A 17,109-nucleotide genomic window follows, 5' to 3' on the forward strand; every position below is an offset into this window, starting at 1 on the left:
CTCAAAATGGATTAAGGACCTCAGAATCTGACCAGAGACCCTGCAGATTATAGAAGAAAAAGTAGGTCCAGAGCTTCAACATGTCGGCTTAGGACCAGACTTCCTCAACAGGACTCCCATAGCACAAGAAATAAAAGCAAGAATCAACAACTGGGATAGATTCAAACTAAAAAGCTTTCTCTCAGCAAAGGAAACTATCAGCAATGCGAAGAGAGAGTCTACAGAGTGGCAGAAAATCTTTGCCAATCATACTTCAGATAGAGCACTAATCTCCAGAATCTATAATAACTCAAAAAACTCTACACCAAGAATGCAAATAATCCAATCGACAAATGGGCTAAGGAAATGAATAGACACTTCACAGAAGAAGATCTACAAGCAATCAACAAACATATGGAAAAATGTTCAACATCTCTAGTAATAAGAGAAATGCAAATCAAAACCATCCTAAGATTCCATCTCACCCCAATTAGAATGGTGATTATCAAGAATACAAGCAACAACAGGTGTTGGCAAGGATGTGGGGAGAAAGGTACACTCATACATTGCTGGTGGGGCTGCAAATTAGTGCAGCCACTCTGGAAAGCAGTGTGGAGATTCCTTAGAAAACTTGGAATGGAACCACCATTTGACCCAGCTATCCCACTCCTTGGCCTATACCCAAAGGACTTAAAATCAGCATACTACAGAGATACGGCCACATCAATGTTCATAGCTGCTCAATTCACAATAGCCAGATTGTGGAACCAACCTAGATGCCCTTCAATTGATGAATGGATAAAGAAAATGTGGTATATATATACAATGGAATATTACTCAGCCATAAAGAATGATAAAATTATGGCATTTGCAGGAAAATGGATGAAATTGGAGAATATCATGCTAAGTGAGATAAGCCAATCTCAAAAAACCAAAGGACGAATGATATCGCTAATAAGTGGATGATGACACATAATGGGGGGTAGGAGGGGTTAGTGTTAGGGTTAGAGTTAGGGTTAGGGAGGGTGGCAAGAATGGAGGAAGGAAGGACTGTATAGAGGGAAAAGAGGGGTGGGAGAGGTGAGGCGGAAGGGAAAAAATAACAGAATGAATCAACCATCATTACCCTATGTAAATTTATGATTACACAAATGGTATGCCTTTATGCCATGTACAAACAGAGAAACAACATGTATCCCATTTGTTTACAATAAAAAAAGAAACTTAAAAAAATATATATATACAGAAGTCTGCACTCTGCCTCAATTGAGGAATGCTACCTCTTTTCAAATGAACATGAAGTATTTTACAAAAAAGTTAAGCATATATTAGGCCTCCAAACCATTCTCAACAAATAGAAAGCACTGATAACAATAAGACCACAGTTTTGGACTACAGTGCATTAAAACCCAAGATGATTTATCCTCAAATTATTTGAACTAATCAGAGAGTTCAGCAATGAGATATGGAATTAGTGGTTTATTTAGAAAGTGATCTCAGGAAGCAAAGCAAAGGGCTAAGAAAGCAAGGCAAAGAAGGAAGCAAAGCAAATATACTGTGTGCTATTGAGCTGGTTGGTTTTGTGGGCAACTGTGGTTCTCTACTGCTTTGGCATCTCTGAGGAATTGAATGCACTGTGACTCATAACTTTCCCTCATTAAAACAAGAGCCTGGAAAATTGATCCCTTGACATTGCTGCTCATTAGTTGAATATTGCCCCTGGTATTCTTTGGCTGCAGTCTGTGCCTATGCATCCAAGAAAATTCCAGAGCTTCTAGGAAGACTCAGATGTAGAAAGGGAGATTCACTGGAAAATGCTTGAGGGGCACCTGGAAGTATTCATGGAACTCTCCTTCAACTGCCCTGAAATTCACTAGCTTGAGGTAATTGAGCATCTTCTGTAGATTATTCAGGCACATTAAAATATAATAATAGTATGCATTATTTAGGATACAAACATATGTATAAAAGTGTCAAAATATTCAAGACTACAAAATATTCAAACACTACATGGTTTGGGGTGGGTAGAGGAATAAGAGTGACTTCAACTGTAGTAATTATTTTCTACAGAGAAATAAATCTTTTTTAAAATGACAAATGGTAATACTTATTAATCAGTAGATATAGGTGTTCAGTTATTATTTTCTGTGTCTGACAATTTTTTTAAAGAAGAATAAGTTCCTGGTGCTTATAACTATAATCTAGTTAAACTATAAACTGAACTAGCAAAGCTCAGTTGGACCAGGTAGAACCTAGCCTCCCAAAGAAGCAGAAGCAGATGTTGCATTGCTTTCCCTTTCTTTGAAGGATGTGTCCCTGTATGGCATTTGAACTTTGAGAAACATGAGTCAGGCCCACAGCTGGCTTTTGCATTCCCAGCCTATCTCAGCAGGCAAAGTGATCTCTGTGGTCTAGTTCATGGTTATCACTTGGATTCTCCTGGAAAAGTAATCTTAGCAATCTCTCAAAGCCCTTTCCAAGTCCCTGTCCATTTACATTTATCATTTTCATGGTCTAATTGGGCAATTTTCATAAAATGATCTACAATGCACCCGCATGATCACAGTCATGCTTTATAGCTATCATAAAGATAGATTATCACTCAATTCTGTCTGGTGATAGGTGTGTGTGTTTAAGTATGCTGTAATAAAGTCCTTACAGCTGGGCATGGTGACGCATGCCTATAATCCCAGTAACTCAGGAGGCTGAGATGGGAGAATTGCAAGTTTGAAGTCAGCCTAGGCAACTTAGCAAGACCCTATCTCAAAACAGGGGCCAAGGAGAAGGGCTGGAGACGTAGCTCAGTGGTGGTAGAGCACTCCTGAGTTCCATCCCCAATACCACAGGGTGGTTAAGGGGTAAGAGTCCTTATATCTAATCCCTTCCATTTCCAGAAAAAGATGCCCAAAGAAATCAGAATTCTTTCAACTACAGTTAGTAAGTAACAAAATCAAATTTTGGACCCATCATTATCATTCTATAAGATCATACCCTTACATTTCTAAGATGTTTCAGAATGAAATATGTCATTTGTGAAGACCCTAAAGGCACCATAGATTAAGACATCATGATTTAATTACTGTGGAGTAGCATGAACAAAACGTGTCTGACACTAGAGGCCACATCCCTGGGGTGGCATGCATGTCCAGCCATGCCTGTCAACACAGCCATGCTCCTGGAAGAATAATCTAAGAGATAATCCCTCGCATGACTTCATGGTGTGAAGAGTTCAAGGCAGACCTTGTTTGTTGACATCAGCTGTAACAATCTTAACAACGGCCATAACATTGCTGACCTGGTTAGTTCCCTGTTGGAACTATCAAAACTGCCCAGCTCATCTGCTATTGGGTTAAAGAACCACTAAAGTAGAGAGGACTTTGAGAAGACACAAGGGCACCTAAATCTAGTTTCGTGCTTTTCCAACTTTAATGTCTATGAATCACATAGGGATCTTGTTGAAATGCAGATTCAGAGTAAGGAAGTTTGGGGTGTGACCTGAAATTCTTCATTCCCAACAAATGTTCAGGTAATACCAACACTTATGAACCAATGACCATTCTTCAAGTAGCAAAGCTTTTCCCTGCTCTTAAAAATCTCCCAGGGTCTGTGATGAAGCCATGCTTCTCTAAGTCAGGACTTGGTGGCCTAGAAAGGTTGGAAGCAAGTGGTTTGCATGAGAAACACTCACAAAATTAGTCATAGGCTGTCTAAATGCTTTCCTATGCTAGTCAGAAGCAATGATTATTTGTAGTGCCCAAGTGCTCGCAATGAAGTTTATACTGGAGCATTTAGAGACCCAAAATACTGCTAGCAATTGGGCAAACAGCAAAACCCCAACTCTTTTTTTTTTTTTTTTATGTTTTTTTCAGATGTTGATAGACCTTTATTTTATTCATTTACTTTCATGTGATGCTGAGGATTGAACCCAGTGCCTCACACGTGCCAGGCGAGCACTCTGCCACTGAGCCACAACCCTGGCCCCACAAACTCTTTAAATTAGAAAGAATGTTCCATGAGATAGGAACCTAAAGAAGTAGACTAAAGAGGGAAAATGGAACTTAGAATGAAAGGGCTCAGATCTGGTATCAAAGTCCAGTTCATTCAGTTGCCACCTGTGTGGCCTCAGCTAAGTTGTTTAAAGTCTTTGAGACTCAGTTTCCACAACTCTACATGGGAAATAATAATAACCAAGTCAAAAGGATTTTGCACTTTGCAGATCATTGTTTAAAAAGTTCTGTAAACTAAGAACTCTACATGTAATAGTTTTATTTAGAAGACAAAAGTTTAAAGGTAAGTTGTATATGGGTACTAATGATGTTTCCACTGGACTTAAAAAGCTACAGATTAAACAGCTGACATTTAACTCTTTATTCATCCCCAGTGAGCCTAACATCAGAGAGAAGGCTGGTGTGCAGCTTCTCAGGGCCTCAGCAATCTCACAATATCTCAGGAATATCTCATAATATTCCTTCCAGGTCCCTGTATTAGTAGTACCTGAGAGAACATCCTGTTTGCTATTTAAGCACAGTGTGGCACATCACAAAATAATGAAGGCTTGGAGTGTCTTTCAGTCCCCCTAAATCTACCAGGTACTCTGTTCACTCATGTCTACTCTAATTATAGCAGGAAACAAACTGGGTCCAGATGCTAATGTTATGTAAATGTACAAATATTGTAAGAGAAATAAAATATGTACATATTTGAGCTAATGGTATATAAATAATAGTACATACATGATACATATCATAGGGTTTTATAATTTACATGTATTTATATATGTACCTAGTGTGCTTCTCTTATTTATAGGTATCTTGCGTATTTTAGTACCTAAGGATTATATAGTACCCCAACTATCTATCTAAATGATTTGTTTGTTAATCTTTATGGTTGTAAAATTTGACACCTATATATTACAATAGACACTGGTTGCCTCTCCTTCCCTTCATATTTCCCTGGTGTCCACATATCCTTATGGGGCCTGTATACTTAGGGTAGGGGTTCTCACTCAGAAGCCATTTTCCCCAATCCCAGGGTTATTTGACAATGTCAGTCATCATTGGGAGAGAGGGTTTCTAACAACTTGTAGGTAGAGGACAAGGTGATGCTAAATATCCTCCAATGCAAGGGGTGTCCTGAATATCACAACAAATACCCAGCCCATATGTCACTACTGCTGAGTTTGCCCCCATATCTCTAGCAGGGGGGCAGGTGGTTCAAGGCTGGCTTTAAAATGACAATCCAGCTCCTTGCAAGAGTTATAGATTTAGGGTGAATACATGATCATTAGTGATCAATGAGCCTGAAGAAGACATTTCCTAAGGTTTTCTGGGAGAGACAAGATTCCTCACTCTTTTGAGAGAGGAATTAGAAGTGTTCTTAATGGTTCTGCTTACACTAAAAAGAATTGTCATAAACAAATTTTACCCTCTGTTGGAAAGAAAGCTAGAAAAATATACAAAACTATGACTTGAAGACATAAGTTGTCAGGGTGTAAGGTAAGTGATCCCTGAAAAGGGACAAAAATGAAAGAAAAAGCATCAAAGTAGCAGTGATTTCTGAAACGATCCAAAAATACTATGTCATTGGATTAATTGGGGTGGGGTAGGGAGAGAAAACATATTTAAAGAAATAGTGGCTAAAAAAAACAGAAACTCAAAATCCAAGAAACCAAGCATAGGAAAAAAGAAAAAAGAGAGAACATCATTATAGTGAAAATCATTTAAATCAGTAGTAGAAATCTATAAACTATTTTCCCTTAAAAGAATCTATAGCCTGATGTGGTAGCACAAGCCTGTAATCTCAGCTGCTCAGGAGGCTGAAGCAGGATTGCAAATTCAAGGTCAGCCTGGGCAACCTAGTGAGACCATGTCTCAAAATAAAATTTACAAAGGCCTGAGGCTATAGCTCAAGGTAGAGCACTTGCCTAGCATACACAAGGCCCTGGTTTAATTCCCAGTAACACACACACACACACACACACACACACACACACAGGTCTATATGTTAAACAGTTTTTAAAAACCTATTTTAGATTGTTTTTCTCCTCTTAAGTTAGTGCTGCAATGGAAATAGTTTTCTCTTTTAGCAGAACTCAAAACGACTTCGATTTGTTAATAGAGCCCATTGTTCTGGTGATGTATTATTCATCACAGTCACATGGTCAGGTCAGACCTAGTTGAAAAGGCAGCCAAAAATTCTGTGCCCAATTCGTTTAACTGTTTCACCAAAGCAGCAAGTCCTTATTCCCTTAATGTATGCGTTCAGGGGCTTACCTCCCACCCCACTGTCCCTTTAGAGACAGACACTCAAAACATTAGTAGTCTGTATGACCTCCCACTAATTATTCCAGGTAAAAATGACTTCTTTTTTCCCTATCATTTAATGCTTCAATTTTTATATGCACTTCATGTCCCTAATGGCTCTTGAACACTGGCTCCTCCCCCTCCCACAAGACAGATACCCAATTGTCCAACAACACAGGGACTTGTAAGAATCAAGTGATGAAAGACAGCGTGAGAATTGGACATTTTCATCAGTCCACTAGCACCACTGCCACCCTTGGCCCTGCTCCTCTAATGACGGCTTGTTCCCTGTTCTGGGTTAAAGTTCCAAGATTTCAGCACTCCTGTGCAGACTCAGATGCCCGCCATTTTTCCTGCAATGACTAGAAACCACACCAGTCTAACTATGTCATCTAGGCAGGTTCCATCCTTGAATATCTACTGCCCTGAAACCAGTGAGTCTCCCAAATCCTTAGATCCTTGCATTGAGTCCCCTGTCATCCTGGAAAGGTCTTCTTTGAGGCCCATGCTGAACTCTCCTGTCAACAGCTTCAGTTCATTCTGACAGGCTTCCCAAATCTACCCTCAGGGAGCAAGTATTGGGCAATCCCCTCCTTTCTTATTTGGAAAGACTGATCTCCTTAGGTAATTGGTCTCCTCATCTCCAGCACTCTGCACATGAAGGAAGGACTCTCTCCATCAAATAAAAAAGGTTCTATTGCCCTTTCCCAGGGTATCAATACAGTCTAGTCTCAACTTTCCATAGTTATGAGGGGGCCACTCAAGTGATTCTATTCATTAAAGATGGTTTTCTCTTTCTATAAATATCAAATTTGTTCATATAGGGTTTTAAATTCTTCTTCAACCACTCTTCTTATTATTCAGAATCTTCATCTACTTTTGATCAATTTTCAAAGAGTTCTGTTTAGGTAGGAGAAATCTCTACAAAAATCACATTGTTTTTGTTTGTTTTAATAAATAATGGAATTATTAGACATGGAGACCTTATAACATAATCAAATTCTAAGGAACCCCAAGCTCTCTGTAAGTCCTCCTGACTGCTATCTTAGTCATTTTTTTTGATACTGGTGTTCGAACTCAGGGCACTCCACCACTGAGCCACATCCCCAGCCCCATTTTGTATTTTAGAGACAAGACTCATTGAGTTGCTGAAGCTGACTTTGAACTCACTATCCTCCTGCCTCAGCCTCCCGATCCACTGGGATTACAGGTGTGTGCCACCATGCCCAGCTATCTTGGCCATCTTAACATAAGCGAATAAACAGTCCTTTCCCACCACCGCACTGGGATGTATAAGAAGTCTCCCTATTCTCCCCTCTTCTAACCCAGAGTCTCTCAACCACAGGGTAGTCTCAACTTGTACCACAAAAAATGATTCCAAATGTTCATAGTTAGGGATTCTTTCCCTGTGCTTCCCAGTGTGACCAAGAAATAAAAACTAGGTAAGGAGTTCCCCAGAAAATGAAAGTTTTTCATTTAGATCCAAAAAAGTTTCCAACCCAATAAACAAGCCCTTCATAAATTATCAATCCAACAAACTTTCAGTTAACTGGCATTTAGCCACAGCCCAGCACTTCACAAGCACTCATTCAATAGTGAACGAATAAATGGAAAACTGTGTATTTCCATGTGTTTCTGACATTAGCAAATGCCATCATGGATTTAGAAGGCTTAGTGTATTACACTCTTCTATTTGCATTGTAACCAGAACCTTCCAAAATCCTAAGGCAAAATAAATTACTTCTCTAAAATGCCTCCAGTTACTCTAATAGTGGATTCAACTTTGGTCAGTTTTGCTGTCTGAGGCTATATTAATCAGGGTCATTAACACCAGCTTTTACAACAAACAACTCTAAAATTTCAGTGATTAACACAACTGTTTCATTTATCACCCAGTTGAAACTACTATGCTGGTCGGGCAACACTCCCAGGTGACTTCTTCCAAGGCTCAGATATCAGGGCTCCCTCCATCTGTGACTCTGCTTCCTGGAAAGGAAAGTCAGAGAGATCTGGAAAGTTTTCGTGGCTTCGACCAATATTCTGTTAGCTAGAATTAGTCACATGATTCCACCTACGTGGGAGAGCACTGACAATGTGTTTTTCTGAAGTACTTAGGAATTCAAAGTTCATGGTTTGGTGAAGTTATTGCACTATCTTTGCCACAGGAGATAAAGGAGAATTTCTCCAATACGTTTCTCCTTAACACAGGTTTTGCATGCATGTCCTACTCAGTCAGTCACTTAGACTATAAAAGCTTTAGATATAATCTGGAAAATTGTAGTAAGCATGCTATACAAATGGATTTTATCCAAGGATAAAATTATAATGACTTGGTTTAAAAATCTTAATTTATTTTATTTCTACAATAGGTAACACTTCATTTCAAACACAGAATAAATGTTTTGATAGGCTGAGCAGAGAGGTTAGATTTTAGACAGAAAAAGGTTGAGAAAAGCAGAAACTAAAAATCAAAATCAGATAGTCATTTCAAAGTTACTTTCCCTTTGAAGTATAAACAGAGAGATAGATAATAGAAAAATAATGGGTGGGTTAATATCAGATTACTTCAGGTTACTTTTCATAAGGATTAGAAGGGATAAAGATTAAAGCAAAGGAAACTAGATTATCACACCAATCAAAATGAGCTTATTTAAGGGGTTGGGAATATAGTTCAGTTGGTAGAGTACTTGCCATGCATGCACAAGACCCTTGGTTTCAATCCCCAGCACCACCAAAAAAAAAAAAAAAAAAAAAAAAAAGCCTGTTGAGGAAGCTTGGTCATGCTCTTCCTCTCCTGGTTTCTGAGGTCAGATGACAACTCAGTTTCTGTTTAGTACTTAAGAACCTCAGTCTAAGTGACTTCATTTTGATTTTTAGTCTGGTCTGTGCAGCTTAGTGCAGGAAGTCTCCTGCTAAAAACAATGGCGTCTTGTAATTTTCAGCTAACATGTTTTTCCATGTACAGTATTTTTCAAAGTCCATGGGTGAACCGCCTATGAGATAAAAATCGTCTAGAGTTTAGTAAATATTTGCTTTTGATGGCAGCAATTTGCCACATGATCTCTGGCCTTAACTCTTTCCATTCAATAGTCTCCCCACAAAAATCCTGCTATTCTGCCTCATTTCCTTATGCTTAAGTTCCCAGTTTTCCTGAGGAAAGTAAAGTCGTTTCTTCAACTTCAGGTCAAGCCCAAATGAGCTTTCTCTGCAAATCAAGATGTTTGGCTTAATCCTAGCCTCCAATGGGTATTCCCTCACTTTTTACTCCTTTTCTCCTCTCTGTTCATGAATGAATAATTTCTTTCTTACCTACCACTGTCAATGGATGCCAACGACTTCACTTGGGGCCTTAGGAATGGTGATTCAAGTGACAAAGATTCAGACAGCTCTAGATCAGCATTCTGCAGAAGGCATAACCTACAGAAGAAAAGAACTTACAAACAAATGGAACTGTCCATAAAACAGTCTGGGGATCTCCTGATATGTATCTTAAGCCTCTGCGTACAATACGATTGACCGCTTGCTCTGGTTGTTCCAGATGGGGTGGAGGAGACCAGAGTTCACGTTCCTAGGGAGGAGGTGGAATGATGCGCAAATCCTGCCCACTTCATGGCCTCTAGATTCCATTCTGAAATGCCTCATAATTTTCTTTTTATTTTCACATTGCCCACTACAGATCTGCAGGCCTAAGAACCACCTCCGTGACAACAATGTATTTGATTCTCCTTTTTTTAATTTATTTGTTCTAATCAGTTATACGTGACAGGAGAACTAACCAACTGTTGCCACTCGGCCTCACCATCTCCAAGAAATTCTAGAATGAAGAGGATTCTATTAATAAATCCTCTTTATTAATCCCGCTTCCTATTTAGCTGCTTACACCAGGGCCTTCCTCACCTGCAAGTCAGTGATTGAAGGACCTTGGGGAAATCCAAAGGGTTTCATCAGTTGGAGCAGCAGTGATGTTAGGCATGTTCTTTGCTAGACACAGTTCTGAGTTCTTTGAATGGATTATCTCAAGGAATCCTCAGAATACCTAAGGACTATTTTGTTTCCTTTTTATAAATGAGGAAACCAAAAAATTCCTTCAGAGGAAGTTGCAGGATATGCCATTCCAAAATATGCCACTTTGGCATATTGATTATTTCGAGCAGAAGCTAACTAAGAAGAAACAGACCCACCAAAAATTCTTTGCCCTCCCCATCTCTACCAGGAACAGCAGGAGAGTCTTAATCACCAGAGACTCTACACTCTTACCTGCTCAGAGAAGTCCCAGAAGAATCTACATGACAAGATTTTATTTTCTATCAGTCTCCACATTTATTTACCTTCCCCTAATCTGCCTGCCCTAGAAGTTCAAAGTCCTTTCCCTTTGGCTGTTACTTCTCTAAAAGATTCTTATTCTTTGTTAAGATACCATGTGAGTTCAAGTTCTAACCATCCCCCTGAGTTACTCATCATCAAGCACTCGCCTGTGTATACATGAGGCACATGTTAGTAAATTTGCTTCTCTCCTTCTATCTTTTATCAGTCTAATTTATAGGGCCCCATTCAACAAATAAGATCAATAGAGGGGAAAAGCTGAAGATCAATCGTTGGTGGAGCAGACATCCAAGCCCAGTGTGGCATAATGGCGTGTGTGTGGCTGCTACAGAAAAGAGGCAGGAATTGTGTGTCCAGGAAGGAGGAGGACATTTGCTCCTCTATTCTAATGGTGGGGCTACTGCATGAAGATAATTATGGGCAGGAAGACCAGAGAGCCCTGCATCTCCTTCTCCTCCTAGGCCTGTCCTCTCTGGTTTTCTTCCCACCTGTGTGCCAAGAGGCAGTGGTTCCCTCCCTCCGCCTCTCTGGCAGGCCCAGACAAGTTTCCCTGGCTCTTTGACAGTTCCCAGTAGTTAAGTGTGTTAACTCAATTCAAAGGAAGAAAAAAAAAAAAAAAAGAAGCTATGTTTGGGCATTTAATCCAAATTTAATCCAAATAGAATTCTTCCATCTAGTTTTTTCATTAATAAAACTGACACTTGAAATCTCCAAATTATATAAAAAACCTACATCCTATTTATATAATCACAGGGGGAAAATGTCAGCAAGCCTTAAACTATCAACGTACTGACTCACTGATTACCTGCTAAGAAACCCTTGAATGCAAACTAGGATGGGCTTTTGAAATATTTTCTTGGGAACATGGAGGACTTCATTCTTGTCATGCCCCAGTTACCAGGAGGAGGATGTCCCTCTCCCCACAGGGAGCTGCCAGAAATGAAAGTGAGGAAAGCCAATGGACTGTCCTTTGAACCCTACCCAGTGACTGTCACAGGCTCTGCTGATTTGTTGATTTAACACGGTGTGTATCAGTGTATTGTTTGCCAGCTTTTAAGGCCCCTTTCCCCCACATCCCAGCCTGAGCACTAGTTTATACTGCTCATTTTTAAAACACCATCTTTGAACAGAAACACAGCAGTTTGTAAAATCAAAGTTAAAATGGGAGAGTCTGTTCAAAACAGAGCTTTTTGATCTTTTTGTCTTACATGCCTTGGCTAGGTTTTTTTTTTTTTTTTTTTTTTTTTTTTTTGGTGTGTATAGGGGGGCAGGTGTTTGTTGTGTTTTTATTTTTTGTTTTTTGGTGCTGGGGATCAAACATAGGGCCTCATACAGGCTGGGCAAGCTCTCTACCACTGAGCTACCTCCAGCCTCTTGTAATCTTTATCAGGTATTCTGTCCACATTTTTGCTGGTATTTTCAAACATCTACAAATGTTTTATAACCAAAACCCATTCTTCTCACATTTTTTTTAAGATTAAGAATCTCTTTCAATTCTTTCTCACTAAGTGAAGTTTGAAGTTGAATTTGAGCTACACCATTAGGATGACATTTCTCATCTCCTCTCACTGGAGATCTCTCACAGGGAGTCAGAGAACCAACAAGTCAGGATCTGCATTCTGACAGAGTCCTCAGCCTAGGAGGCTCCCAGGACCAGGTGATAGGAGCCCTACCCTTCCCGTCTTAGGTTGACAGGTGCACCCTCTCGAACATCCACTCCTGCCATAGTAGAAACTGTGATGAGGAGGAAATAATCTACTGCTAGAGTGGACCCATTCATCCCTCATCATTTGTCATTTTTTAGTGTTTAAAATCACACACACACACACACACACACACACACACACACCACATGATGTTTACTCAGTTGCCAAACACATGGATCTCTGACTTAGGTTTCACGATTTAAGTAGCTGATGGCATGTACTATCATGTTTTGTGGTTTATCCTGTTTTGTACAGTTTTAGCCTCTGAAATGACAGTAGGTTACGTTTTATGTGGCACGTGGGAAGCAGTGAAATGTAGGAGGATGCCGTTCCTCTTTGCTGCTATGTGCTATAAAGTCCTTTTAACGCTATTAGTAAATGGTTTGCACTGACAAGGAGACCAGGTTGCTGAATGACTTAAGGATCAGGGTTTGCATTTCCCTAACAGGCTATAAGAGAAAGGACAAGAATGATATTGTAAATCATTAGATTTCAAGTTAATAGGTTATTGTTGCACAAAAGTCATATCATGCATAAGGATTTCATTTTCTACACTATTTTAAAACTGTCATTTGGTCTTCACCACAAAAGACAGTAACTGTCTGGGTTGTGATCAGAAGATAAGCTCCAAATAAGCCAGACTCAGAAAGTCAAGGGTCATGTGTTTTCTTTCAAAAATGAAAACTAGAGAGAGATAAAAGGAAAACATAGGAGGGGAGGATATCATGAAAATAGGAGGGAGACCAGTAGAACAGAGGAAGGAGACCACCAGGAAGGAAGAAGGAAGGAGAGGGAAGGTAATGGGCAATGAAACTGACCAAATATATTTATATATACATATTTGCATAAATATATATTTGCACACGTGAATATACATGAAAATGGCATAAATGAATATGTAACAACAAAACCCACTACTATGTAAAATTATAATACATGGATAAAAAATGATCTAAAAAAAAAGCTAGCCTCTAGTCTCCCTCACACTCATCTACTTGCTCACTTTGCTCTTCACTCACCACTTTGTATCTACCAGAACCCTGCACACGTCAGGGCACCAGTGTGTGTTCTCTGTTCTTTCACACCTGTGTTGACCCGCATCCCTAGGAGTTTCCTTGCCTTCAGCACCTGGTCACTTTTGCAGGTGGAAGGCATGTGCAGGATATTGAAGGGAAGCAGGAGGGGAATATTAGGCCTCTTCCTCTTTGGCTTTGGTTTGGTGGTAGCCACATCCCTCTGCTGAAGGTCATTAAGATCAGCCAGCACTTCTCCTTTGGTGGCTGCTCTCTCTCATTCATTCACTGGTGATGACTCCCTCCCTTTCCCTCACCTCCCTTCTGTGGTTCCCCTCTGGATGCCTTAGCATCCAGATGTTTTATTTATGCCCTTCACTGATAAAAATTATCTATTAAACTGTATTAATTCTACCTTGTGACAAACTCTCTTCCCTGTTTTTTTGACAGGACCCTAATGAATGAGTGTACACCTAATGATTTATGAAAATGTCTAGAATTTTCTTCAATGAGATTAGTAATTCAGGAAAATACCTAGCTGACAATTCAGAGATAAAAGCTATCTTAAAGGTCTTTCCAGAAGTACACTTGAAAAGCAGACTTCATGTTGAATCTCAGCTCTGCAACTTGCTGGCTTGTATGAGAAGTCACCCACAAACCCCCACCCCAGTATGCTTACTTCTAAGAAACAACCTGAAAGCTCACTCCACACTGTATAGACACCCTTTAAGACTGGAGCACTCTACAGTCATGCTAGAGTTTTGGTGGCTTCAGTTCTTTACAAATATACTTACATGCATATTCACATGTTCATGCAAACACAGATGTGTAGTCACAACACATGTAAATGTACTCACACATGTACATGTACACAATGCTCACATATGTGCCCATGCACACATACATTCACACATATACAGTTGTCCCTCAAAATTCAAGGGTGATTGGTTCTAAGACCCTCCACAAATACTCAAATTCATAAAACACTCAAATCCCTTACCTAAAATGGCATAGAACTTGCATATAACCCATGCTCATCCTTCCATATATTTTAAAACATCTTTAAATTACTTATAAGACCTAATATGCTATGTAAATACTTGTTATACTGTATTATTAGGGAACAATGACAAGAGAAGTCTGTACATTTATAGTACATCCATGATTTTTTTAAAATATTTTCAATTTGGTTGGTCAAAGCCACAGATGGGGAACCTGTGGATATGAAGGGACAACTGTATACACACAGTCATGCCCACATACACTTACACACATTTTCACACTTGTCTCTCAAGACATCTCAAAAAGATGTGTTCAAGAAGATTTTCAGCTTATACTAAATGCCATGCTCAAAACCACCCTGCATGATCTTCCCTAACCTCGAGAGATGACAAAGCACAAGTAACACAAATACCACATTTTCTGATGCGATATGAGCAACATTGATTTCAGACAAAGAACAAATTGCAGTTTTGTGCAGTCTTCACTACCATTATCCTCAAACAATTTGTGAAAGATGAAATGACTTTTACATGCTTCTGCCTTTTCCCATGGAACTAAAATAGAGTGAAGTCACACATTTTTAAATATTCAAGTGGATTTTTTTTAAAGCAGAAATGGTAATTTTCTAAGACTCTGTAATTGCCCATTGCTCATTCTCATAAGAATCCTACTCTGCCCCTGATGAGTGGATAGAATGATGCATCCTCAATGTCACTACACACCTGGATGAGGCCAGTGGAGAGGGCAGCCTGAAATTGCTACATCTGCTCACAGAGTGGTCTGAGTGAAAGCTGGAGAAGCACAGCCAGTGCCCAAAGGCAGTTACTCTGATCCCGATCCTGTTTCTCCTGGCCACTAATACAGGGTTCTCATTGTCCTGGTACCTTAAAGTTTGTGGAATGTTAACATATAGTGGGGAATCTTGGTGTCAGGGTTTATCAGTGAGCATTGACGAAATTGGTAACATCGTTGTTGGCACTTTTCTCATCAGCCTTCCCTTCTTTCTCTTTGTTTTTGTCCTTTTTATCAATCATAAGGAACACATGGTAAGATACCCAGGTCTTGGGTTGTGTCTCCTAGAAGCATACTCTAAGATGGAGGTTCGTGAGCACAGGCTTTGACAAGGGAGAATTCCCAGGGAAACCCACATGGAATAAGAAAAGAAAAAGAAGCAAGTCAACAATGAGGGCTCAACCAACATCCAGCCTCCATCCCTCAAGAGCTCTGAGGCGTTCCACTTTGGGGCAAGGAAGGGAGGTATCCTGTAACATCTCTGAAAAAGGAGGTTCCCAAGAGCCCAGGACAAAGATCTGAATGAAGGTGCAGCTGTGAGTCACTGCGGCCACCACTCAGCACATCTGGGAGGTGGGTAGTCCAGCCAGCAAGAGGATCTCTGCAGTACCATCAACTTACCATGCAGACTCTCTGCAAATCTGGGAGTCACCAAGTTTTCAGTTTGTATCTGTTGCCTGTGTGAAAATATTTCTTTTGATGTAGTTTTTAAACAGATCTCCCAAAGTCCACTGGGCAGCTTGGATTGGGATAAGCAAGCAGAACTTTAGACCCTGCTCTCCTTTCCTTTTTATTTATTTTATGTATTGAATTTTCAGGTAAGATTGTAACTGAGCAATGAATGTGCTATGATGTAAGTGCCTTGATAGCAGGGTCCTTGTCTATCTTATCCACCGGAACCCCCAAAGTTTGCAGGACAATGGCACAAAACAGGCCCTTGATAGATAACTGCTGGAAAAAAATGAGAATTATTGGTACATTCAATCCTCACAACAACCTTATAACAGGGACAAAGCAGGTATTGTCTCCCACTTTAATATAGGAAGAGACAATTTCAAAGATTTGACCAAGCTAACACATGTACCTGTATCTGAGTTTAATATCAGGGATTTACTGAGAATAAATATGCCTAGGTGTGGGCTGTGAAGTGCTCAAGCCCTTTGTCCCTGCCCATGTTAACAGGTGTCCCTAAATAAATAAATACCAACCAGGCCCAATGGTGCATGCCTACAATTCCCACTACTGAGGGAGCTGAAGTAGTTGTGGCCAGCCAGAGCAACTTATTGAGCCCTTCTCAAAATAAATAATAATAATAATATAAAGGGCTGGAGTGTAGCTCAGTGTAGAGCCTCTCTGGATTCAATTCCCAATACTGCAAATAAATAAATAACAGAAATGCCTTAGAAAAATAGCGTACTTCACACATGAGACAATCAACAAATCTAAAGTCAGTAACTTGGTATAAAATTAAAATAAAGAACTCTCATCTGATTTGAGGGCACCCTCGTAGACCAGTGTGCTGGGATGCATGTGACTCTTCACCGCCTTCACTGGGTCTGGAACACAGGTTTTCCAACCCTGATTACCTTTTACCAGATCCTTCAGTTCCTATCCTTCTCTTCTGCCCCCAGGGTTCTCAGTCATTTAAGAACCAGAATCTATACTCAGAATATTCACTCCCTGTCCCAGTGAGAAGAGCTGAGCCAACCACCTAAGCCTCTGGACTTGGCACAATTTCTTTTTCCTCTGGGGTGTCACTCTTCCTCTTCCTCAGGCCACAAAGAAGGAGGAAGCAAAGCCCTGGGGTCAGAGCCTGACCCTGAGCTAAAAACAGGAAATTGCTCAGGATAGGTCTCAGTCTTCAGAAGGCTCAGTGACAAGAAGTCAGACAAGGGAGGGCAACCTTGGTGAACACAATTGGTGAGCAAGTTACTCTAATTAGTAATTAATATAGCAAAGTAACAAGTCATTACTTTAAACCTTTGAGGCCTG

General features: G+C 40.0%; 1 long non-coding RNA gene across 3 annotated transcripts in view; it reads right to left on the reverse strand.

Annotated features, from left to right (window-relative positions):
• LOC124986963 (uncharacterized) overlaps nucleotides 1–15,849 on the reverse strand; it is a 32,871-nt gene extending 17,022 nt beyond the window's left edge. Inside the window, exons 1-2 of one of the 3 annotated variants that reach the window (XR_007109122.1) lie at nucleotides 10,539–10,600; nucleotides 9,595–9,698 (exon numbers count right to left, since the gene is read on the reverse strand). This is a non-coding gene — a long non-coding RNA (uncharacterized LOC124986963). Of the gene's footprint in view, nucleotides 1–9,590; nucleotides 9,699–10,538; nucleotides 10,601–15,738 lie in introns of those variants that run through there. The other 2 variants (XR_007109123.1, XR_007109121.1) reach the window with 2 other exon arrangements.
• Nucleotides 15,850–17,109: the final 1,260 nt, after the last annotated feature.

This window comes from Sciurus carolinensis, chromosome 6, assembly GCF_902686445.1.
Source record: "Sciurus carolinensis chromosome 6, mSciCar1.2, whole genome shotgun sequence".
In the NCBI taxonomy this organism is placed as follows: domain Eukaryota; kingdom Metazoa; phylum Chordata; class Mammalia; order Rodentia; family Sciuridae; genus Sciurus; species Sciurus carolinensis.